The sequence below is a fragment of the Ambystoma mexicanum genome, chromosome 2q (assembly GCF_040938575.1).
Source record: "Ambystoma mexicanum isolate Mex_15411 chromosome 2q, UKY_AmexF1_1, whole genome shotgun sequence".
In the NCBI taxonomy this organism is placed as follows: domain Eukaryota; kingdom Metazoa; phylum Chordata; class Amphibia; order Caudata; family Ambystomatidae; genus Ambystoma; species Ambystoma mexicanum.
The window spans coordinates 796,202,379-796,229,619 of NC_090924.1; positions in this window are offsets into that span (position 1 = coordinate 796,202,379).

The window sequence follows — 27,241 nt, forward strand, 5'->3', positions numbered from 1 at the left end:
TGTGCTGCTAGACTAAAAAAGTTACTACAAGTGCAATAATAGTAACCAGCTATGCATGAAAGCCCACAAAAAGTCATTGTGTCTCTTGGCTTACACATGGAAACGTCTTTTAATGTCACTACCAGTTATGCCCTGAGTATCAAAGTCTGATGACACTCCTTGTAGTGTTGTTTTCTGAGCAGTTACTTCTGACCAATAAAAATGCAAATGATGCTGTCTGCATGATTTTTGCTGCACAGGGCCTCGGAAATCCCCAGCCCCCCCCCCCCACCGACTCCCCCAGCCGCTAAGTATGAATAGCATTGCTGTGTGAAAGCAAAAAGAAGATATCAAGGCTGAGTACCCCAAAAGGAAATACACAAAATGCGGGTTCAAAAGATACACAGATCTTTATTCTACAACTGAACAGTTTCAAAGGACAAAGCAACAGATAGCTATCAGGCCCTCAGTACAACACAGCGAATACCAGCCCTGTTCGGTGTGGCAGTGAGTGGGACTGTACATCAGAATAGTCGCACCTTTTATACAATCCAAAACATGATGTCCAACCCACTTGTAAGTTAATGATTCTCGGATCTAGGGGTCGTGCCGAGTTCACTTCTAATTTATGCATGTATACATTTACGGATTATCCTTAATACATTCTCCAAGTTACAATGACAGCAGTGTGTTTTTGGATTTCATATTGAGCCTTTCGTACACATTTATACAATATAGTTAAACAAGTGTTCACATTAGATGCTCGAACAGTATTGTGCACAATATATGTTCATGGATTAGTTTTGTTGGTACAGGTAATCCTCTATACACAGGTCAACGAAGGACAAGGTCTCAGTACATGACCCTAACATTTGGCCTGCAGGCAGTTTACACATTAACTTGTACACAGAGGTCAAGACAGCCATGTTACATTCAAAACGACACTGTCCACCATTTTAGAACACAGGGTGACTTTAGAGTGAGAATCTAAATAGGTGGATGAACCTAAAATGGCGGCTAACACAGATCTAAGGTCAGGACCTTGCAACGCGGATTTCCTCGCAGAGCGACTTGGCCTAGGCCAATATATATACATACGATCTCGAGGGTATAATATGATTTCCTGTTCGACAAACCCTCCTTTTGGCCTATACCAAGCGCTAAACTATTTCTAATCATTTTATGAATAACTCCACGTCTCAATGTCCATACACCCTGAATCACCATCGGAGATATCAATTGCCATTAGATTGGTTACCAGAATTCCTTTCAGCACATATTCATTGGAGTTCTTGTCTGGGGCGTATACCTTACGTCCTAATGTACCCATTGCCTGTTCGCAACATCCTCCTAACATCGAACATATACCAGGAAGGCATTGTATACAGCAACAAAGGAACAGCAGAATTCCCAAAATGATCAGCAAGACCGAAAGTACCTTCCAACCCCAAGATCGCAAGAAGTCCCAGAACCAAGCGCTAAGATCCCAGTTTCCCTCGGGAACATGCACTTCTGAATTTAGGACATGCAGATTTTGTATTGCCTTGAAGATAGTTGGGGAGGAATCTGGCACGAAAACACAGCAAGCAGACCCCACTAATTTACATACCCCTCCACGTTCAGCCAGGATGACATCTAATGCCATCAGGTCTGAAGTGCTACTAACCTTATTGCTTTCTGTTCTAAAATCATATTATAGAGTATGTCAGTGGTCCGGTTGACGGTTCTCTCCAGCATTCTTGCTAGTCTCCTGATATCTTCAGAGTTCTTTATTTGTCCCGAAAATGGCACAAAGGACTTAGCTACATCGCCCAGAATTTGTGCTGAAGTGTCACCATCCTCGTACCGCCGTGGACGAGCTTTTGAAGCCTCTATGGTACTGGCTAGGAATACCCCGGGGAACAGGATCCCTAAATAACAAGTACCCTACCAATCCCTGGGTAACCATGGAAATGCTACATTACCGCAAACAAAGTAGACAGGTTTGCCTACATACAAAGGTCTGTCTTCCCCAGTCAAAAATGTGCAACATTGGCGCAACCTTTAAAATCACCCATTGACTGCGTACCATTCCTCTGTATGCAGAAAGAAACTGAATCAGGGCTATGATTGACATTAGAAAGGAGGCGTGACATCCGTATTGCCTATAGGAGCCATTTTAAAAGAAATCAAAGATTGAAAAGGACGAGACAGTCTATCAGAAGGCCTAATAGAAGCAACATTAGGCTTACTCCTATTCTCAAAGAGCGAGCATCCCAAGGGAGTCAAAACACATTTTTCAAACTGACTCAAATTAGTCCCATCAAAGTTCCCTGAGATGATATCGTTCCGACGACCAAAGAATAGTGCTCTAAGAGAAGGATAGCATGCAGTTATCAAAGGTAAAGGATGAATCTACCAACCTAGCCCCTTATCCCCATGCTGCGGTAAATGTGAGCAGACCCAACAGTTGGACTTATTAAAGATGGCATGTGTAGCATTCATGATGAGTAATAATGTGTTGTTATGATATCTCTGTCTATGCTGAGAGTCTCTAGGAGACAGAGTGTGCAGATGCACGAAAGAAGTAGAAACAGTAGGTACATTTTCAGTTGGCAAAAACATCTCAAGCGGATGTACTTCTTCTAGGTACCAGAAGCCCAAAACAATGACTATTATAAAACCAATTAACATTATCACAAAGCAGCAGTACGTTTTATCGGGGCCCACAAAGTTAAATGTTCGTTTCCGTAGCTGGTCACACAGTCTCTTCCCTTTTCCATACGAGCGGAAGTGGTTGCAGGCATTGTAGTCTTCAAACGAAAAAAACACCAATGTTTTTAGCTGGCGACCTCCAGGCCGAGTGTCTTCTTAGTCCTTCCACAAACCCTAGCCAACAGAATCCCCTTTTTTTCAAACAATTAATCAGGCCAAAAAGCAAGCCCTTGATGACTTTCTTCTTTTCCAAGCGCACAGCCGAACCGTGCCGTAAGTCTATTTCCTTGGACGCAGATTGTACCTTGCGATCCCTGGTACTGATTGATCCGTGAACAACGTGTCATAACTTCCCACTGGAAGCAGCAAATGAACGGAAGTAAGGTTAGAGGCACAATTGGGGATCGCCTCTGGAAACAAAATGGTTGGAGAGTGTGGGGGTGGAATGGCTGTTTCCCCAGACCTCACAGGTAGAATAGGTAGAATAGATGCCTTTGTTTTATATGGTCCACTGTGTGCCGGGATAATCCTGGGAAGTGTATCAGACAGTCCTTCTTCAGGCTTGATAGCCAACCTTGAGCCATCAGCTTTAATTAGGCCCCTAGGCGAAATCGCTGCCTCTGTTGGATTATTGTTATGTACTATGGAGTCCTTGATGATCCAATTATCCAGCAACAGATAGAATTCAGCATTTATGCAATTGAAGCAAGAGTTTCTAGGATATTCCACAGCCACCCTACAGCATTGGGCTGATTTGGATCACCCTCCTGTCAAAATATGACTCGTGGTCGTCCAGAGTCTACTGTGCACTACACACATTAAATACTACAGCTTTTTACCCATACACCTTTTCAGAGGTACTAACCAACCATTATGCTTTAATATGCGCAGTACATTTTATACCCGCAGTAATTATTCTTGTAGCTACGGTACCAGCAACAGATAAAATTTGGCATTTACACAATGCCCCTTCCAAGATGTCTGCCAACACATGGACAATCCTCCATGTTGTTGGTGGACGTTACCTTGACAACCAGAGCCTCGCGTTTACTTAGACAGTAAGGTTCCTGAGCAGCGGCGATGAGCTCAAGATTGTCAGCACTCTCTGCAGTTCGGAGGTAAGACATGTGAATAGACATTACCAATTAAGGTTCTGAGATCTTAATCGATTTTACTTAAATACAGGCACCGTATTTTTTGCAGAATCACGACACGTACGCTCTAAGCTGCCCCACGGCATACAATCTGTATGCTTGGAATACGAAAGTAGCGATCCGCGTTCTAGATGCGGACACCATCAAGTCAGATTTCTTTTAGAATGCACTCAGCTCCTTAAGCATAATGCATGCTCACAACGGGGTACACAGTTCAACACTGTGGGTGAATTATTAACCACGTAGTAAGTATATACACACACAAGTCAGCCTATGCAACGTGAAGATGTCACGCTGTTTTTGACCAGCCATTGCCTAAGCAGCACGCCACCGTTTTGCAACACTGAAGGTACCGTTTAGACCCAATTCAGTGATTATTTAACAGGCATAGACACGAATCCAACAAAGTAATACCCTGACACGATTTTGATAAGGAGATGGCATAACACATTGGAATTGTTAACATGATGCATGTTGTAAATACTGTGCTTATGAATTCTTTTCCTCCTCTCTCTCTTTTTTTCTTTGTTGTGTAACTGTATGTTCTATCTCTATGTATGTGGGTACCCTGTTAACGATTTCATGATTTCAATGCTTTGATTGGTATCTATATGATGTTTAATATTGATGGAATTTTGATTAGATAAGGCACTGACGAAGGACCACTAGGTCCGAAATGCATTGGCCATTGTTCGACGTTTGCTTATGAAATGCATCAGCAAACCAATTCTAAAAAACGAAATTAAAACCGAAGTATTACCAACAAATCCAAAAAGACTTGAATACTTATTACAAAAAAATGTCGAGATCATTTAAGAATCCCAACGGGATATATGGGTGTGCTGCCCACACAGAAGGCAACTTAGCCTAGGTCTTTCTCTTATGTCCATTTATCCAGGTTACCACTTATACCTTTACTTTTCTTCTGCTTCCCCCTACTGGATTTCCTCTTTATTTGTTTTCCTCTCTTGTTTATGGTCAACTAATAACTAATAATATGTAACTGGGTGAAGTTTCTTTTAATTCCACTTGTTGCAAATTGTTAGTTCCATTATGTTTTTCCCTTATTCCTCTTCTACTTCCTTTTGGGTAGCGTCTTTTTTGTTTGTTAGCCATCAGACTCTTGTGAGTTCTCATTATCCTGGCTGTTCAGTATAGAAATGGCGTCAACCAAGACAGTACTGGGGCTTCCAACCTCTGATACTCACCGACTGCTAGAATAACACTCTCATTGCTAGTTCTAAGTGTGTTATTCTGACTAGTTACAATCAGTGGCCTGACATGGACAAAAATACAGGTGTAAACTCACGGCGTGCAGTGTCAAGTAAAATGGTGGCGTTGTAAGCTAGGACGCTAACTAGTAACTGGGCAATGGATGCAATCGATCAGTGAACATTCAAATATGTGTAATGTGGTGTGTTGAGCACTTTGGATCTTTGCCTGTTTTTATCAGACAATGAAATCCTGCTTGCCTTTGTACCGGAGCTATTCCTTCTCACATAATCAGCGACCAATGTGAGGCATTATTAGGGCTGTTAATACACATCAAACAACTTGGGAGTGATACTAATATTAGTGGCATTTAATGGTTGTAATCTCTGCATTGGGCTCACATGACTCTATGCTTGGCCCTTCTGATGCAGGAATCCCATCAGCCTGAAGGCTGTAACATACATTCAGGAGGGAGTTGTTGATCAGTGTCGCCCTGGGTGGAAACGTGGTGGAAACTCTGTCTATAGTTCCAATACTGTGGAGAGCAGTCAATGCTTGTTGCACATAATATAGTCAGTGATTTTTTTCCCTGGTTTTGGGGAGGTCCTGTTTAGCGATTGTGAGGAATTGCCATTTGGCACGGGCGAAAAGCTGTGACTTTTGTGATTTTTATTAACAAATAGATTGAGGATAACTCCATCTCCAGAAGAGGTCACATGTCAAACAGATTCCCCTTTTCTGTCTACTACATGCCAAATGGATTGTGCACTCTTGCCCTGCCACTTCAGTAGCCTGATCCCTAGCGCCTACTCTACTCATGGCACAAAACAGATTCAAAGGTCTAGAGATGCCCACTTGACAGCTGCCGAGACCACCAAGTCCCTGCGGCACAGGGATGGCATTTACGGTATGCCCCCCTTTACCCAAAACTATAATGATCATATATAACGCATGCTGATGACAGGGTAAACTCTAAATAAATGCTATGCCTCAGTTTAGGCATAGTGCGTTATTTTCACAACCACAATATTCCAATGGATCGCACATTTGTCAGCTCATGTGAGTCAGCTCTGCTGTGGAAGGGGTATTCTGATGTGTATTCTGGTCAGCCGGGTGTAGACTGCAAAAAGGCAGAACAGGAACCTGGAGGGTTGAGCCCCCTCTTTGTTCTCTTTGTGAGGGCAGGTAACACCCTCTGCCTGAGACAGGTGCACAGCAGGCAGCTGTTCTTGCATCAAAGGAGCACATCCATTCAAAAGGAGTAGCCTCACACCAGGGTGCTGCCTTTCTAAAGGCGTTTGTTCTCAGTGCGATGGGGAAGGGGTGGGATTATGATAGGCAGGAGGACTCTGGTCAATGGAAGGGGGGTTCCACCTTCTTGATTCTCATTGTCCTCTATGTTTCCTGTCTCTTCCACTTCCTCTGGAGCAAATCACTTTGGGGTGACATCAGAAGGGCAAAGTTCACTCCGTTCAAGAGCAGGGATTGAACCACTAGCTTTAGTTCAATCACCTCTCATGACACAGAATATGTGCTCTGAAGTAACCAATACAAACTCACAGCAACTGGAGGACCACACCAGCAAAAACTTTCCGTTATTTTGTAAGCAAAAATGGAGAGAAGGCTAAATGGAAATGAGGGAAAGCCACAATGCAGATAAAGTACACACATTCCCAGTTTCGTTATGAATGTTGTGTGGATAATATTCACCATACTGGGGTCAGGCTGAAGTCAACTGCTAAGCATACAACATTCAGCTTCATTAAAACAGCTAGCTAGAGTAGTAACCATGCTTGGGGATGTCAAGGGTGATAGAAAATGTATTTGCATAGGCATTCTATACAGTAGGTTTGACTGCATTCCAATGTAATGTGCAAATATGCATTGATCATTTAATTTAAATTTCCTTTGAAGCCTTCAATTTACAGAATTAATAAATCTGTCTGTTAAAAAGGATTTCTGAACTCTGACCTGGAGGGGCAGAGGTTCAGAAGGCCAACCTAGTTTCTTGGAACAGGGTAAGGACAAGCCAGACCAATCAGGGTAGCTATGGCAGGCGGTCAAGACTAAGTCTCAAGAGGGGTGAGGCTGACTGAAAGACCTCAATGAGCACACAAAGCAAGGACACTTACAAATTACTCAGGTGTTATATTAAAAATATAGACACATTTATTACAAGGCCTTTGTAACATAGAACATAGCAAAGAATCACAGTAACATTAGAGTAAACCAATACATCGCAATCAACACAATATATATACAAGACCAATGGAGTGTAAGGGGTTAAAAGCACGAAATATGACCACCTAGATGGGGAGGAAAACAGGCAGTGCAAGTTATCTTTATTCCTAGTTCCACATCAAGAATACACCTAAGAGGCATTCCAAGCCCTACGAAGAGAGGAGCCTTATGCTCAATAGTACATGCGTGCGCTGTGCCAATGGACAAAATAGGGTCTCTTCAAGGGTCTCTAGCAGCTCAGGAAGGTGGATAAGGCTATGAAGAACAAGTTCCCACTATTCAAGCATGACCTCCACTTGGGGGTAGAGGCAGTTTGAGAGTGCGAGATGGAGTCGCTATTTTGCAATAGCTGTGGAAAGAAAAGGGGCCATCAGGGGCCACTTAGTGCATAAAAGTGGGTTCCTGCACTAGGGGACACCGGTTGGGGTAAGGACTACTCACCAGTCCCCGATGCAGGCAGACCCAAACTTCGTCAGTACAGTCCACTTCGCTGGCAGGCTAGAATGCGACAATCAGGACGTCTTGACACCGTGTAGTTTCTGAGATACAGCGGGGATTCCCAAACGGGACAGTGGCGATTTCTCTGCTCCGGGTGGGGGAATCAGCCCAATTCCACTGCAGCAGGCTTCAGGGGTAAAGGGGTCACAAATGCAGCAAACTTGCACAGGTTGTTGCCACAGCAAGGCAACACGATAACCGCGTTTACTCCGGTCCGGGCGCACTCATCTCACTTCAGACCTGGGAATGCCAAGTGTACGAAATTCGGTGTGAGGGTGCCGTGGACATGGAACAACCAGTATACCAAGTTTCGAGGGCCTACTCAAAAAACAGCGGTGGTAACAGAGCAAACGTCCCGTGTAAGCTGGTCAGCCCACTGGTTGGCACAGGGACACTTCCGAAGAGGCTTACTTGCAGGGTTTGTTGAGGGTGCCGAGAATAGTTGATCCCACTATTCCAGTGGGTCGAAGCGCCTTCGCAGACCTTCTAGGACAATCAGATGCAGAGGGGTCCCATGGGACGACAGCGGGTTCAGGGTGGCAAACCTTCCAGCGGGTCACCAGCGGTTCCTCAACTTGGCTTCTTGTTGCAGGATACTTGGCTCCTTATCCTTTGTTCGTGTGAATTCAGGAGATCGACATGGTAGTGGTGTTTTCAGCCTCCTCTTATCCAAAGTTCCCTTTGCGCCAAAACGGAGAGGACCCAATGGGAGATCTGCTCACAAACACTCACTCCATATGCGGACCAATCATGGACCACGGTGGTCCCAGGCATTCAGGACACTCCAGACTCTCTGGCACCCAGGATGTGTATCATCCCAGCCCACATCTTGGAAGCTCACATGCAAGGCATGCAGAAGCAGGCGAAAGCATTGGGTTTCACGGGAAAGTGCATGACCAAACAAGGACTGACCCAGGTCGGCTCAACCTGGGGAAGGTGAAGGGGCAAGATGGCCAAAGGACAGGACAAAGAACCTTGTGGCATGGCCATTTTTGAGCCAGGCCACCTATTCGTGTCAAACGCGGTAAATGCGGTTAACATGGCAAGAAAGGGTTAAAAACATAAGAAAACGATAGCTGCCACCAGTCCTGTCCATGACACATCTGCACAGCTCATAAAAAGTCCAGCAAGAGTTTCTAGGGTCTTTGGAAAGACTAGAGACCCAAGTGTACTGTAAGTTGCACACTTGTTACATGTTGCACAAAAGTTGCAACATGAGGAAAGGACTAAGGGAAACAAAGTCTCCCAGTACTGACTGTCTTAATGGCATGTCAGTTTCCCCATAAAAAGTGAGCGAAAGCCCAGAGGAGTGCAGCTGAGGGCTGAGCTTCTCTGGCAAAGTTTAGTCAATGGTGTAAAACAGCAGCAAAAAGTTTGGGGGTTGACACATGGAGGGAAAATTACATTCAAATATGAAATCTTTCCTAACACTAACTGAAATGAACCTCCCTGTGAAAACATCAGGTGAATCAGTTCTCACAGTGAAGTTGCCATATTTTTCTCTAAAAACATTGACATGTATTGGCATTAGAGAAACATGTTGCTCTAATATAGTTCACCCATTCTTGGAATGATTGAAATCCTAAATGTATGCTATCAGTGATAACCTATTTGGTCCAAGTTTCGGGCTAGCAACACCTAGCCCACTATCCTCAAAGAGTGCGAGAATCAGGTTGAGCCTCACAGCCCACCCTCCTCCAGATCCGTGTGTTCAATAAGGAATCAATTTCAATTATTTCATTTGACTCTGGCAGACACCAATCAAAGTACTTGTCATTTCATATTCAAATATAAGCTTTGCAAGGCCTCAAGGGATCTCAAGTTGCAGGAGAAAAGCTTTATTATGTTAATACTACCTAGGGTTTAAATATAAATTATATCACATAACAGCTACACCTTTCATACTATTTTCCCTTTCCATGGTAGAGCTTCCCTGAAATACTTTGATGCATGATTTAATTAATTAATTGAACATTTGTATACATAACTTGGGATCATGGTACTGACTTCCTATTTGTCTTTCAAAGGCCCATGAGAGTTAAGGACACTGACTGGCCTCAGGCAGCTCCACCAGGTAAAGTATGTCATCCATTCTATGCATATGCCTCCAAAATCCATCTCAGGTTATCTGGTCCTGCTTGAGTAAAAGACCTCTGCATTATGTGCCATCTGGAAAATACCCTCTTACTAAGAAGACAGCAAATCCATTTGAAGTCCAAATCTGCTATCCTCCTGTCAGATTGGCACTATAGTTTTCTGTTTCTTCCTTGGTCTTCAAGCTTAGATGCACAGCAAAATCCACCCATGCAGTATCATTTGAACAGCATTTTTGTTACACTCACCTGGTCTCTGCGGGGACGTTGGGGCATGGTTGCAGCCTTCCTTGGAAGTGGATCACCCTTATCAGGCTTCTTCCCCTGCACATATGCAATTGGTGACACTGCTCCTGCGTGGATATGAGAGATTGTGAGAATGCTGCTATGTGACTGTTGTCTCTCTCGAACCCTTCTTCCCAAAGTATGGTGAGCATGCGCCGACCTATATAGGCTCAGCTGTTGATTAATGATGATGAGCTCACCATCCTGCTTCTCACTGCAGGGGCACTTCTTGATGGACCGAGTTCATTTACTGGCCCATTCTACGTGCCAGACCAGCTTTGGCTTAGCCACTCCTGATGGTAAGTGTCTTATGGCTTTAAAATATTGTGATGTTAGTTTTTTATTTTTGTCCGTGTCTTTGAATGATGTCTCTCTTCTGCTTTCTCCCAACAGGTGAAATTGCGGCCCTGCGGTAGTTGCGCTGCATGAAGCATGGCCAAAATGGAAGAGAAAGGAGCCCACGATGCTCCGACAACAGGTGAGTGTTGGTTTAAGGTTGAGCGCGAAGATTTGTCAAAAGCGCAACCTTAAACGTAATGTCTTTGTAATTTCTAGCCTTGTCTTTATCTTTTTCTCTTGCAGATGCTGTCTTCGGATGAACTGCTCACCGTGCCGCGATGTTGGTGTTGAAGTGCTGCTTTCCGGAGGTCTGGAGATGGATGATGAATGCCAGAGTCAGCGCCGATGCGTGCCGGCAAGAACAGGTACCAAGGTAAGTGCTGAAGCTGGTAGCTGAAATCAAAGGTAAGATGCGCTCAGGCAGTGGTGAGTGTTATGCTAACATCAGTGCAGAATAACACGAAGCGCTTACATGAAGGCGGGGCGGATTTATATAGTCTAGCTCTGGCCATGCCCATTAGCCTTGGTTTACCGGCCCCACACTGCCACGCCTAAAGGATGCTGCACGTGCAATCCAGCTTTCCCAGCTGCCACGCCATAATGAATGCACGTGGAAGTTCCTGCAGGTGAAATAAAGTACTTTTGCTCCAAATAAAGTGTGTCAGATTACATTTGTTCATGAGCCTGAGTCCAGCCGGGCCCTCTATGCTTTATTGTCCCAAAGGGACAATTAAAAGTTGTGTTACCTCTTGCCCTCGTCCCCTGATGGTGCAGGGTCTGTGTTTTCGGGCAAGTGGCCATGACAATTTTTTAATTGATCAGTGATAGGTTTCCTTCAATATGGTCAATATCTTACAGTCTCTGCAGCCCTCCTCCTTGCTTTTGTTAGCCATTCAATTTGCTATGCCAAAAGGAGATTTGCTACATCTAATTTAGCCCTCGCTCAGGAGTGAGGAATCAATATTGGACTTTCTTTTTCTTATAAGTCTCTTCATGGACATATGAAATATTTTAAGATTACATAATCAAAGTTGTACGATTATTCTGAGATAGCATTTGCTTTCTCGTCACTTAATGCATACAGATGTAATAAAATATTAAAATAAATAATACAATCTATATTTTAATATATCATTTTTAAATGCATATGATTTGTATTTTTCTACTAAATCAAAATCTATATGTGTTTTTTGGCTCAGGTCAAGGGTTCCAACGCAATAGCAGAAAATCTACTTCTCCTGGTTATTTTGTCTTTCACATTTAACACTGAAATAGTGCCACACATTCTAGAATAGTTGCATTTGTGTGTGTGCTAAATCAATACCAATAAACCATCTTTTGCAAAACATATTCTGTTGGATGTAGGGATCCAGTTTATTGGAACAGACACATTCTTCATGAGGGATAGCATTCTGCTATGGTTAAACATCGATGGCCTGCCCACATCATCTGCTTTTTGAAGTTGCAAAGAATGGTCGTCCAGACACTGAAATTGTTGACTTTCGAATAAGCTTAAATACAAGACCATAGATTTGGGAGTTTGGAGTCAATATACGTTTCCTTTGATGTACATCTTGGAGTTTGGAAGCAGGGCCTTTGTGTTTGGTAAACCATCTTTTAAGCATATATCAAAGTGATGTATTTGTTTTTTGTATTTTGTTTATTTGTATTGCGCGCCTTGCCCCGGGGCATCTGGGCGCTTGTTTTGTGGACAGTTACAAGTTACAAGTATATATACATTGTGCAATTTACAGGTTATATTATACAGTTTCAGCATATACCATTTACACATATTTACAAGATAATAAACGTAATGATAAGAGTAGGAGCTGTAAAGTTAAAGTGAGGAGGTGGCCTGGGCATCCCTTTCAAGAAGCCACTGTTTGGTTTTGTGTTTGAAAGAGTGGAGATGTTGAACAATTCTGAGCGTGTTGGGTAGGGAGGTCCAGAGCTTAGCTGCAAGGACTGGAAAGCTCGAATCTCTTGCAGTTTGTAGCTTGAAGCTGGGGATGGTGAGAGTGTGAGCCTGAGCAGATCTCAGGGGTCTAGATGCTGTATGTTGTGTAAAATGCGAAGATACGTATGCAGGTGCTGCATTGTTCTTGGCCTTGTGAGAAAGAACTAGAGCTTTGAGGGATATGCGATGGGCAATGGGAAGCCAATGCAGGTTGCGTCTGGTGTGGGAGATGTGAGATCGCCTGGGAATGTTAAGAGCCGCCCGTATGGCATTGTTCTGTGTGACCTGGAGTTTATCAAGGTTTCTTTGACTTGTCCCTAGCTAGAGGGCGTTGCAATAATCGATTTTGGACATGATGAGGTTTCTGGCAAGGATCAGGCAGTTGTCCGTTGTCAGAAAGGGACGGCATGCTGTGATCAGTTTGTAAGTGTAGGCTGACGCTGAGACTACAGAATTGGTTTGTCTATTGAGAGACAAGGTAGAGTCTAGGTAGATTCCGAGTGTTTTTGTGACGTTAGAGACTTTGATATTGTTTCTGTCGATAGTGAAGGATTTGTATTTGGGGTCAAGTTCTGCGAGTTTGGAGTGGGAGTCTAGGATGAGTAACTCCGTTTTTTCATCATTGAGGCAGAGCCGGTGATGTGCCATCCAGGCCTGGATGACAGTGTAGACTGCGTTGAGAGCTCTTGCATCAGTTACGTAGTCGCCAGTGATATGGATGAGTATCTGGGTGTCGTCCGCATAGTTAGTGTAGGAGACACCCAGAAGGTCAAGTATATCAAAGAGCGGTTTAGTAAACAGGTTGTAGAGAGTGGGAGACACACAAGAGCCTTGTGGGACTCCACACGGGACATGTGCTGGGTCAGCTGTGGCTGAGGATGAGAAGACTCTTATGGTTCTGTTTACCAAGAATGAGCTAATACAGGATGTGGCTGCATCAGAGAAGTGGGCAACAGTCTTAAGGTGGTGGCAGAGGATTTGATGATCAACCAAATCGAAGGCTGCTGACAGGTCAAGGAGGAGCAGGAGCGGCTGTTTGTCCTTGTCTTTCAGGTCCTCGATTTGGGTTTTCAAATCAATCAGGGCTGTTTCAGTGCTGTGTCTGGGGTGGAAACCAGACTGCTGAGCCCAAGTAGATAGTTGGTCTCAAGGTAGTCCTGTATTTGGAGATAGGCTGCTCGTTCCAGGATTTTAAGAAGGTAGGGCACAGTTGTGATGGGCCTATAGTTGGAAGGGTTGCTAGGATCAAGATTAGGCTTTTTGATTAACGGGATGACCCACGCATCCTTGAGATTGTTAGGTACAGTACCCGATAAGAAGGTGGCATTGATGAGTGAGGTGATGAATGGGGCAAGATCATGTGCAGCTTCCTGTATGATCGGTGCCGGGCAAGTGTCACCTTGGCAATTGGAGGGCTTGAGATTCAAGATCATTTTTTCAACCTCATTGATAGTGAGAGGTGTGAAGCTAAAGGGTTTGAAGGAATGTTTAGGTGAGGTGGGTATGTAGGTCGGGGGGTTGCCCGTAGAGTAAGAAAGGTGGATTTTTTTGGTATTGATTTTGGCTTGGAGCAGGGCAATTTTGTCTAACAGCGCCTTTTGAATGTTAGTACACCACTCAGTATTGGGGGTACAATTATCCCGTGGGGTAACAGGAGACTCAAGTTCCTTGAGGATCTTGAATAGTTCCTTGGTATTACATTGTGCTTGTGAGATCCTTTTGTTGTAAACTTCCTTTTTTGCGGCTAGGATGGCTTCTTTGTAGATAAGGAGGCTGAGGTGAGGTTATTTTTATTGACTAGGGAGGGAGAGCTTTTCCAATGAGCCTCAGCATTTCTCTTTTCTTTACGCAGGTCGCGTAGGTGTGGGGTGAACCAAGAATTAAGGTGGGAGCAAGGTTTTTGTTTGCGCAGTTTAAGGGAGGCAATGGTATTGAGAGCATTTAACATAGCATGGTTGTAAGTGTCTACTAGGACAGTAGGGTCCAGGCAAGTGGAGGACGTCACGTTGATTAGAGGGAGGATGAGAGGGAGTAGCTTCTCAACTGTAATATCCTTCTTATTACGAGTGGGAGTGGGGGGCGAGGTTTGGTTTATCTATGGGTGGGCTGGAGTTGATGGAGAATAGTATTATGTGGTGATCGGACCAGGCGCATGGGGAGACAGATGTTACGTTAAGCGCACAGTTCATGTCTGGGACCCAATCAAGGATGCGACCCTTGATGTGGGTAGGTTCTTTAATGTGTTGGGTAAGGCCGAAGTCAATAAGTACACTTGCAAAGTCAGTGGCTTTGGCATCATTCGTGTCAACATAGCCTAGGTTAAGATCACCAAGTAGAATGATTTGGGAGTTAGGCTTGGTACTGGCAGCTAGAATAGATGACATGTCCTCTACAAAGGAGGATGTGGGGCCAGAGGCCTATAGATAAGGTGCACTGTGGCGATGTGATTCGGTGAGATGGGCAGTTTGATCGAAAGTAGTTCTGCAGAGGGCAGCTGCAGGCAGCTGACCACTCTGAGATTGAGCGAGCTCTTAAATATGAATGCTAACCCTCCTCCCTTGGTTTGATTGGTGTCCCTGTCGCACCTGAGGATGGTGTAGCCATCGGGGATGGCCAAAGTCAGGGTGGGGCCCGAGGCCGCATGCAGCCACGTTTCCGTGTTCACAAGAAAGTCAAGGTTTTCCGTGGTGATGAGATCAGCAATATCGAGGGTGTGCGCGGGAATGGAGCAAGCATTGATGAGCGCACCTTTGAGTATAGCGGCAGTGCTGGCGTTGTGGGCATAAAGGGCCAGGTCAATTTTAGGTTAGGTGCCGCAGAGGCTGTGGATTTGTTGTTGCTAGAGTTAAGGCTTTTGTCGGTGGGGGGTGCGGGGGATGTTCAGGTGGTAGGACCAGTGATGACATCTGGAGGCTAGTCTTTGGTTTCTGACTGGTATAGCACAAGGATGACTGGGGAGATTGGATGCGGTCAGTGTAATGCGATGAGGCAGAGGTAGACTGTTGGCAGAGGTAGGTACCAGAGATAGCAAGGATAGGGAGCTCAGAGCAGGTTTCCGGATGTCTATCTTGGGCAGGCAGTCTGGAGTGACTGTGTTGTTGAATGTTGTATATTGGGAGTAAGGTAGGAGGCGTAGGCGCGAGTCGAGCCTGGAATTTCTGGTAGGTGTGGGGCATGGCTGATTAGGTGGAGGTTTGGTGGCGAAGTGTGAGAGCCAGAGGGCCGGCGCGTTTAGGTAAGGGTTAGGACTTGTCATGTGGAGAACGAGAGGCAATGTGAGCTGTGTAGGTGAACAGCCGGTTGTGGGCGGGGGCAAGATGAGGTGCTGGTCAATGTTTGATAGGAACGGTGACTGTGTTAGTGCCTGATGAGTGAGCAGTACGTGCGTGGCAAGATATAAAAATAACTGCTTTGTTTGTGAAGCGTGTTGTGCTGTGCTGGCATACGAGGATAGGAAGAGTAGCACAGTACCAAAGGCAAAATGCATTTTAGATGCAATGCCAGTGTTGGAGAGATGCAGAGGTAGACCTGGAGCAGTTGGCCTAGACAGTGTGATAGTGTGTTCGACAACCAGATGGGCTGGCGAGCAGGATACCGATGTAAGGCATAGAGTGCCAACCAGAGGAGGCACAAGTGAGGGCTAGGCAAAATACACTTCTAATAACAGGCATAGCACTAGAGCAACATGCATAGGGTGGCAACTAGAGGAAGCACAGAGAAGGAATGTGCAAGGTGCATTGAAATCCTCAGGCAGGATCATAGGCACGCGTAAGCAAGGGAAACAGCTTAGATAACTCAGTGTATGATAGCCTGGAGGAGTACAGGTTGAACTATTAGGCAAAAACATGCATGCGTTTAGTAAGGTTAGCTCTACGTAGCAGCAGCGATGGCAGGAACTGTAGGTGTGTCAGACCGCATGAACGTGGGAGCGAGTGTATGACTATCGTATGAGGACTGTAAATACATACAAGTAGAGCTATGCACCGGAGATACACCAGAAAGATAGTATATAGGTGAGCTGGTAACTGTATCAGGCTAGCGAATGTTCCAGGAGAGTACCTGTAGGTTGATGTAATCACAGTGTGGCCAAGCAGGGGTCCGGGCTGATCTGATGGATCTGGGTATTCCTGCTTCAGAAAGTGTTGACGCCCACACACACACAAACTTCTTGGGTCAATGTAAAGTCTCAATTTCATGTTACATGTAAAAGAACATGTTCTCTTTGTGTCATTTTTAATGCAATCTGATAAAGTATAGATCTATCAACAGACATGGTGTGATCTATGATATATATTCTGACATGGTAAATTACCTAACATTCTATTCTTTTCCTTATGCATCATTGCAGCATAAATACAAACGCTACTTTGCAGTACATATTTGTTTTTTCATTAAAGCCTACAATAGATCATGTTTTATTTACTTATTTAGTTTTGTCATCGGGTTTCCATTAATAACATATTTCATTGTAATGAGTGACATTCATTCAATCAACTAATGTTTTAGAATCCCTCCAGCCTAGGCTGATGAGGGAAAATCATCAAGGACTAAGGATACAATTTAGACTTTTACTTTCCCAGTATTTATTTTTCCTTTTAATAATCTTCCCTGTGGAGGTGATGGGACATTGGCCTGTGTTGGGTCTCTTAATTCTAGGTTATTTTATTTCTTCTTCTTGATTTCATGTTTTCCTTGGTGTGTCAAGTCACATTCTGGAATTGTATCCTTTTCATTGAAACCCTCCAGCATTGGCAACTCTGGCTTTTTCTTTTGGGTGAGGTTTTCCAACCACCCTCTCCATGCTCACACTTTAAATGGCATGGTGTAAGAACGTTTCATTATTCTGCTTTCAGGGAGGGGTAGATCTTTGCAGAGTTTCCATTTTCCATTGGGTTTTTGTATTCCTATTACTGGGTTATTGAAGGTACTATGGATTGGGTGAATGATATCACAGCATTCCAAATGTTTGATAATCACTGTGAGTGATTTCATGGACTAGTGAGACAACCTATACTGTCTTACAAATACGGATGCCATATCAGGGTCAGTAGGTAGTGTTGCTCAATGTAGAGATTGCATCCACAGTTACATGAATCGATTGATAAAAATGTCTGGAAATGCAGAAACACTTCTCTCAATTGTTTATTTATTTATTTAATTATTGCATTTGTAAAGCACGTCTAACCCTCAGGCATCTGGGCGCATAGCTTAGGAACATGGTTACAGGTTATACATCTTACGAATTTGGTTACACATTGTACAGGCTTAAGCAAATAGTTACAGGCAAAGTAGGCTTATGGATATGGTTACAGGTTGTACAGGCTTACGAATATGGTTACAGATCATGCAGGTTTAGGAATATGGTTACTGGTCATACAAACTTGATAAGATGGTTGCAGGTTGTACTTAGAAGTACTGTACACATTAGACCATTATGCCATGCCATGTGCAGTAGTAGCAGTTTCGTGCCACAAGGGATATTGCCTAATAGTAAGATGACTAAGTACTGCACAGTACAGTGTAGCTAAGAGTCCATCCGCTGGGCAGATTACTTATGTGTGGTGAGGGTATAACTTGGTATCCTGTGTAAAGAGCTAAATTTTTAGTTTTTTGCAAAAGGATAGTAGGGAGGGATCTAACCTAAGTTCCAATGGAAGGGCGTTCCAGTAGGTGGCAGCCATGGTAGAAAAGCTAGAGCTGCCTGCTCTTAGTATTGTTTATCTAGTCTTGGTAAATTGCCCGAGATAATCTGAGCGGGTAGGTCTGGATGATTGGCTTTTATTTATCAGGCTGGATAAGTAGCGAGGGGCAGTGTTGGATAAGCATTTATGTGTGTGTAAGTATTTTAAATTTGATTCGGTCACTCACTGGTAGCCAATGGATGTTTCTACTGAAAGTGGTGATATGTTCTGACTTGGGAATGTTAAGTGCTGCTCTGATGGCATTGTTCTGTATAATTTGGAGTTTCTTAATGTTTTTAACTGAAGAACCTGCAAAGATGGCATTGCAATAATCAATCCTTGAAAGAATTAATGCTCTTGCCATAGTGATTCGATTCTCTTGTGTGAGATATGGTCTGCAAGCCGTGATGAGTTCTGCTGTGTAAACTGATGCTGAGGTGATGGCATTAAATTGCCGCGAGACGGTGAGTGAGGAGTCAAGATATACTCCTAAGGTCTTCACTTCATTGGCGGTCATGATGAGGTTTCCATCTATATCAAAAGATCGGTAAGACAGTGAGAGTTTCTTAAGTTTTGTTTGGCTGCCCAGGATTAAGATCTCAGTCTTATCGTCATTGAGACATAGCTCATTCTGTGCCATCCAATCTTGGATAGTGTGATAGATCATATTTATTGCTTTAGCGTCACTGTTGTAGTCCGCCGTGATATTAATTAGTATTTGCATGTCGTCAGAGTAGTTTGTGTATGTGACACCCAACTTGTCTAATTTATCAAAGAGAGGTTTTTTAAATGTATATACATAGTGGGGGGATACGCATGAACCCTGAGGAACTCTGCAGTTGACTAGGGTAGGGCTATCTGCTGCCGTGGCGGAAAAGACTCTCATCGTTCGATTCGAAAGATAGGATTTAATCCAGGCTATTGCGGTATTTGGGAAGTGGGCATCACCAGCTAGGTGACGGCATAAGATGTTGTGATTAACAAGATCCAATGCCGCCAAAAGGTCCAAGAGGAGGAGAATGGCTAGGTCACCTCTGTCTCTTATCTGATCCATTTGGGATTTTAGGTCTACCAAGGCCGTTTCAGAAACCTGATTGGTGGAACCCCAACAGGTGCTGCTTTTCTAAGTATTTTTGTATATGTACATACGCGACCCTATCAATAATTTTTAGCAAGAACGGTACCGTTATGATGGGCCAGTAAGTAGTTGGTACGGCAGGGTCTAAAGTGTTTTTTTTTAGTATGGGCAATACCCAAGCTTCCTTGAGGTTATCCGGTACTTTGTTAGAGGCAAATTAATTATTTATGAGTGATGTGATGAAAGGTGCCAGGTTGTCCGCACAGTCTTTCATTAGAGTCGCTGGACAGATGTCACCTTGGAAGCGTGAATGTTTGAGTCCTTTTATGATTTTAGAAGTCTTGTTTACCGTAATAGGGCCAAACTCGAACTTTGAAAATGGTTTGGGTAAATTATGTTTGATTGCAGGTTGCTGGGGAATGTTGAGTTTCAACTTTTAATTATTGATTTTGAGTTGGAGTGGCGTAATTTTGTCCATGAGGGTCTTTTGTATGTTTTCACACCAGGCTTGGTCTTTGGTGCACAGGTCTGGTGACTGAGAGGGTGCTTCTAATTCTCTTAAGACTGCGAAGAGCTCTTTCGAGCTGGAGTTAGCATTCTCTATGCGCTAATTATATGCGTTACTTTTGGCTTGATGAGTGGCTTTTCTGTAGTTGGATGCTAACAGGGTGAATTGCACTGTTATTTATTAGTGATTGAGGGGGTTTTCCTCCAGTTATTTTCTGTGTTTCTTTTTTTGCTGCATAGGTCTTTGAGTTTGGGGGTGAAAAATTGATTAAGGTGTGCTTTAGGTTTGGCTTTGCAATTACCCAAGGGGGCCACTGCGTCTAAGGCTGCTTCCATAGCTTGGTTATAGGTGGTTACCAAGGAGGAGGAGTCAGCTATATTTTCAATATGTGTGGTAAACTGTGGGATCAGGGGGAGTATACTGTCCAGTGTTATATTCCGCATGTTCCTTACTTGGGTCATAGGTGCCATAGGAATAGATGGGCTAGTGGGAGTGTTGGTGTTGATTAGGAATAGCATTGAGTTATGGTCTGACCATGGGCAAGTCATTGTTAGATATGTGCGTGGTGCAATTATGGTCAGCTAGCCAATCAAGCGTGCAACCTTTAGCATGGATTGGTCCAGAGGATTGTAGGGTGAAACATTGTGTTTCGATGGTGTTAGCTAAAATGGAGATTTAGGTGTCAGAGCTGTCATAAAGTCCTAAGTGGAAATCTCCAAGGATGATAAATTTGGACGTAGGTTTGATATCTGCCGTTAGAAGGGCAGCAATGTCCTCGTCAAAGGTGGCGATAGGATCTGGAGGTCTATAAATAAGGTGTAAATTTAGTGTGGCCATGGGCAAAATGGAGATCTTGGTGGACAGAAGTTCGCCTAATGTAAAGGTTCTGGTCAGAATTTCTCTGATGTTGAGAATAAAGGCAATGCCGCCTCCCTTCAAGCTGGTTCTGCGCTTTCTAATGATTGCGTAACCATCTAGTAGGGCAAGGGCTACTGACGGGCCTGCTGCAGGGTGCAACCATGTTTCCGTAGTGACAATAAAGTCAAAGTCATTGGTAGTAATGAGGTCTGATATGTCTAAGGCATGTGCTGGAATTGATCTCACATTGATTAAGGCGCCTTTAAAATGTATAGGTATGTTGCTAACTTTGTCGCTGATGGGTTTGGTTTTAGTTGTAACTGGGGCACAATTCACCCTAAGCTTACACAGAATATCTTTCTTGGTCTGATTCAGGCAGGTATTTATAAATTTGTCGAATGGATTAAGAAAAATGGTGTTGGTGGGATTTGGATTACCCAAAAGGTAGGATGCTGGCCTATGGTTTTGGTGTGATAGGTCATTTTTTGTCCTGGCTCTAAGTCTGTCGTTTCTCTGGTTGATAGCAGAGACTAAAGTTTTAATATCGTGTTGTTATACTTGAGTGTAGATTGTCCAGAGGGTAAATTATAAGTGGGGGCTGTTGTCGCTATCAAGCTATTGTAATATGCAGGAGACTTGAAGCTAGTTGGTGGCGATATTTGTAGGGGAGATACATTCGGCCGGGGGGTGTTGGACGCAGGTATTCCTTTGGTCATGACTAGCGTAAAGCAGATGATTACGGGCAGCACTTGCTTTAGGTTTAACCCTGGCATGTCCCTGTCATGCGGTGAGCTAGCGCTGGAGGTCACTGTAATAAGGTAGGGCATGGGTCACCGGTATTATGGTGTCACCTTTGGGTTAGGGCTAAGTGTGACGACCAGTCCGTGGGCAGCAGGTATAGCAAACAATCAGTTAGCAGTACAGGGCTATAGGCAGCCTCCAATCAGTTTTTCATAGCTGGTTATAAGCAGCAACAGCACATTTTGCTATTCAAGGCTATAGATGGGATAACATTAGTTTTCAATGTACTACTATTTCACAACATGTGGTGCATTTACCATGAAGCGTAGCAGCATAAGCCAATTTGCAAGTCAAGGCTATGAGAAAGGCTATGAGCAGGATGGACGGTTTCCAATGTGTGGAAGGGAGCAGAGTAAAATCTGTATGCAGCATAGCACTATGATCTGCATACAATCACATATAATACATGGGTAGGGCAATAAAGAATCGGTGAGCAGTGCACTGTTGAGTGCGGCATCAAGGTATCTGTAATAATTGGCAGAGTGTAGCACGTATGTAGGAGCAATTAGCAGTGTAGCGCTATGAGAAGTCAGCATAGAGTTACACTCAGTACAAGGAATCACAATCACATGCAGTATGTAGTATCATAAATGCTGGTTGCTGTGCTCAAGTATATCATCGTACAATGCAGAATTTAGCACATCAGACAGAGTAGGAGCAGAATCGAGTATCCGGAATAGGTTGTGCGTCTTAGACTTATGTGACAGTGTCTTTCTAGGCAAGGAATAGTAGGCGCACTAGCATGACTGCCGAAGAACGCATGATAAAGAGTTTTAACATGGGAAGTACTGATAACGCCGGTTGACATATCGGTCAGGCAATGCACATTCAGTGACAATATAAGTCGAGCACGCAAGGCACTATATCTAAGCAAACATGACAAGGACTCTCTAGGCAGATGGATAAATAAGGTACATTTGGTTGTAGATCTGTGGTGAGCACAACACGGTAGTTAAGGTAGGATCTATGGACATCGCAGGCACGTGGCAAAGTAGACACAATGGGCCAAGGCAGAAGAGTACAGATAGTGAAGTAGTACAGTATGGGAACACTGCCTCCCGGGGACACGGCCATGAAAGATGCATTCAAATGTACAATCAGATGCAACACCAATGATCAGAGTACGGTATTTGTTCGGGTGTGTTCAGGTCTCGCTGAGCCGGTGAAGGCAACCAGTCCTTTTGGTGCTATTAGGATCACAGTCTGGTGTTTAAAGATATAATGATACAAGCAGGTCATTTTCTAACTCACCAGAGGACGTGCGGAGGTAAAGCAGGTTTGTAGGAACCTTACCTCGTTGCTTTTTTGACGATGGTTGGAGGGGCAGCGTGATTGGCCCCAAGGCCCCGCCAGGCCACGGCAGGAAAAGACAGGCTCTAGCTTCAGGAGGCAGGCCTTTGGATGGCTGGCCAGCTAACGCCTTCCGGTGGCACAAGCTTGTACAACGGAGATGCGGGAGCCAATCCGGCTGCCTGCTCTTCAGGCACGGTTGCTTAGCAACCAAATCAACATACTGCAACTGCGGCCATCTTATATGCCGTCCTTGTGGTAGGAAGCGGCAATGTAATATCATGGCTACAGGGGTATCATGGCTACATGTAATAGCAGGGCATCAATGGAGGAAGATGAGGTAGTGGAGCCGAGTAGTGCAATTGCATGCACTTGTTGAAGCCTGAGCACGCATACCCTGCTCCTGCTGGTTCGGGAGTCAGGCGAAGCACCACGCTCCTCCTGAAGCTGCTGGCTGGTGGAGGAGGATGGGCTCCTGCCCTCCTTCGGTCTGTGCGGAGTCTGTTTGTGCATCTTGCCAGTCTCACAGGAATCAGCCAGATTGATCTGTTCTTCGACCATCTGATGGAAACCTGGGATTAATTCTGGAATCATAATTTCTGAAGCATGTTGATGCTGGGTGGAGAGATCTGTGGTACCAGCCTGGAAGGATGATACCTTAGTGTGAGAAAATTACTGGTAACTCAGAATACTATTTCACTTTCCAGAGTTTCACAAGTCAAGACACTTCTTCATTAAACAAGGTATGTCCTGTTTTGACTGTTACTGGCAAAGTATATCATTGGGTAGTTAAGGGAATAATAACTTCTTCTTTTGCATAAAGTTCATCAGCATATGGTACCAAATGATGTTGAGATCATTAAAATAAATTTGGTTTCCAACAGATCTAGACCAGCCTTTGTTATTTATGATAACCACATTAATTGCTGGTCGAGGTAGTATGACATTATAAACATAACAAACAGAATTAACATCTGCTGCGATCTTCTGCGATCCAGCAATTATGATTTATTGCTTTGTTTTCCAATTGTGATCTTCAAAATACACCTGCTAGTAAACTGTTATTTTGAATTCATAATAACAAGAACAGATCCACATATATCTGATATTGCACGTGTGGAAACCACCTCATCTTTTTGTAATTGTCCCCCGGTAAAGGTTCTTTCTTGAGTCAAACAGACTTTAGAGAGATGTTTCTCTGTAGGAATCTCATCATTTTACCAATGTTCCCTCTCAATTGATTGACCTGCAACCACAATTGAGACATCTTTTCTCTAGCCTCTTGACTGCAGGTTGACTTTAGTTCATATCTCTGTTCCTCCCTTGGAACATAATTAACATTTGAGGGGAGTAAATGCAGTCATTCTGTTGATTGTTGTTGTTTGTGTTGCTCAGCCTCGCCTCACCACGTTATTGGGATATGTTTTCCTGCAAATTAGGAGAACGAAGGAGAAAGTTGCCTTGGTATTTGGTTCTAGGAGGTTCTATTAGGTGATTGATTTTCTCCCCAGGAAATATTCTGGTTGTAATTCTCCTGGGAAAGGGATCCTGGTTTCCTATTATGTCTATAGTGAGGGAGTATATTTGTATCCCAGGATAGGCCTAGAGCTTAAGTACTGTGGATTAATATAGGTCAAAGGGTGCTGTTGTATTGATATTTGCAGACCAGGTGGTGAACAAGCTGGTTGGCCTACAGCAATGGGTATTCTCTGCCTATTAGTATCTTTAACAACAGAGGGTTGATCTTCACCTCAGCTACCTCTATGGCCGCTGGCACAATTATCTCTTTGGGGTTCCTTTCTTTATTTTTTCGGAGCTGTGGCATCCTGTACCTTATAAATCTTGGTGTCTTAGATGATAGTCTACTCCAACAATTTCAAGTTATCAAAATCCCTGACTAAGTGAGTCACTACATATTTCAGAAGGGCATGCAGGATGGTCATTTTTCAGTTTTGACATGCACATTTGGTTAAATGCACACTTGAGTTTTTAAGCACACACCCTAGGAAATTGATCCTCAGTACACATTAAATTATAGGCCACGTTGCATGCTTCCTGGGTTTTTCTATGTGTTTCAAAACATTTTACAACAGCTCCTTTATATGAGGGAATTGCCATTTTGTTGTCCAGTCACGCAACATATTGTTTTTCAGTCCAAATGATGACTTTCTCTGTTTATATATTCCTAAATGCTCCCAAACAGACCATTTCACATTTATATGATAAGGGGATCCTACACATTTTCATAACGTAATCTGTTTAATGTGATTGTGATCTTCTTTATCTAGGCCTTCTCACTTGAGTCAAATATCCCTCATCATAGTCAGAACCACTATTTAACCCCTCTCATTGTTTACAGTTTTACTGTAATGATCTTAACAACTGTAAGAGGTTTTCCTATGTGTAAGGTACAAGATGCCTGCTCTTTTCTCCTTTTTACATTGCTCATCTGGGTTACAGACCCAAATCCTTTCTAATGAGTTGAGTATGATGGTGGTTCAATCAGTGTTTTCCCATATGCCAGAGGGCTCTGGGTTTGCCACATAGTCCCTTGTGTGGAAAGTGGTTATTAGAATGCCCTTTCTCTGTTGCATTCCTAGTTCCTCAATGTTGGTTATACAGACTACATGGTCACTCCATTGGATCCTACATTTTATTGTTGGAATTCGTTTTGAATCATTTCTTAATTCACTACATCAGAGAACCCTTATTTCCTCTCCTGTCCTCTTTGGACATACTAAGTTGCTCATTCCTGCTACTCACATCTGAAGGTCCCAATAGTCTCCTGTACGTGTCAGATAACTCAGTTCTTCTTGTGTCTCTGGGTATGCTTAGGAGGGGGAGGTGTATTGGACACTACCGATAGATTGGCTAGGAACAGATAGAACAGAGCTACTTCTATTTATCAGGGAAAGTCTGGGTAGTGTGGAGTTAATCCCAGGGAGAGTGCAAGTATCACCTTTTTCACAAAATCATATTTGTTTCTGAAATGCAACTACCGATTCAGCACTTAACCAATTTTAATACCCTAGTCTGCATTTATATCCATTTCAATTAATATGTGTTTTTATAATATACTTGTTGTTCCCTAGATTGAACCAGATTTGTCAGGCTAGACTCCAACACTTTCATGAGGCCAGTGATTCCTGTGTTTTTTAAACACCTTTTGTAAGGCAACCTTCTCTTGTCTGACAAGCATTTTTTGCTTTCACAGTCTCTCAAATTGCAGGAGAAAAGCCTTATTATGATGATACAACCTAGGATTTCAATTTCATTATACGTCAAAAAGGCAAATACACCTTCCACTACATTCCCCTTTCATTGATACAGTTTTTAAACAATATTCCCAAAAATACCTTTCGTTGCTGTCAGGAATTTGATAAACTCTTGTGACGTCTGTCTAAATAATTTAGGATCACGATAGTCACTTCCTATTTGTCTTTCAAAGGCCCAGGACATGTAGGGACACCCTCTGCACTCAGGCAGCTCCACCAGGTCGGTTTTTTTATTACTATCTGTGCAGCGGTCCCAAGGTTCCTCTGATATAAAGTTTTCCTGCCTCTTGGAAAATGTCCCTGCATCCAGTGCCATCTGGAATTCCCTCTTCAGCTACTTCCAAATGGAGTCCATGGGCCTCATTCAGAGTTTGGCGGTCTGGAAACAAGGGTGCCGGTATGCTTACCAGCAAGCTTCTTTCCACACTATGAGTCTGCCTACAGGGGCCATAGCACCCAGCAGGTCTGACTGTGCCAGGCACTTTGGTCCTGGTAGGTAGAGTCACTGCGGAAGCACTGGCACCGTTAGCAACAGTGCCGGTGCTTCCGTCTCCCCACTCCCATGGGACTCCACAGGAATGGGGAGTTACCAAATTCACCTACTCCCTTCCCATGCCGCTGGGACTTGTAATGTCCCGGTGGCACTGTGGTTATCGGTGCCCTCGGAATGAGGCCCAATATCTGCTATTTTCTTCTCCTATGAGCTCTTTGCACTACTGTTTTCCCAAAACCCTTCATTCTTCCTAGCAGTTTGAAGCAAACTTTACCCATTCAGCATTATTGGTTTCAGTATGTTTGAATTGGACAGACCATGTAAATGTTTCCCTTCACTTTTTCACAGTTACCAGGGCCCTCATCCTTGCCAATTCAATTCTCTGTACCATGTTGGGGGGGGGGGCAGTGGGGTTGGGGGTGCAAGCTAGGAGTCTGCCCTCTACACAGGAATGGTTAATACAAATGATACTTGAATATTCATTTTTCTCATAATTCTTTGTATGGTAAAGTGATATTATTGAATGTCACATATTCAAACCCATATGAATATTCACAGTCTGGAGATACCATTTGCACTCTTGTCACTTCAAGCATAACAGAGTTATTAAAATATGGAACGTAATAATAAAATGTGCATTTTAGTAGATCATCTGAATCTCCATCCAGTTTTCAAATAGGGCCAAGACTTCTGAAGTTATAGCCAAACATCTAGTTCCTCACAAGTTGGTTGGTGCAGAAATAACGTGCCAATTTTAACATATAATGGCACGTTTTTGCAATGGCCAACAGCAAGTTTGCTGTGG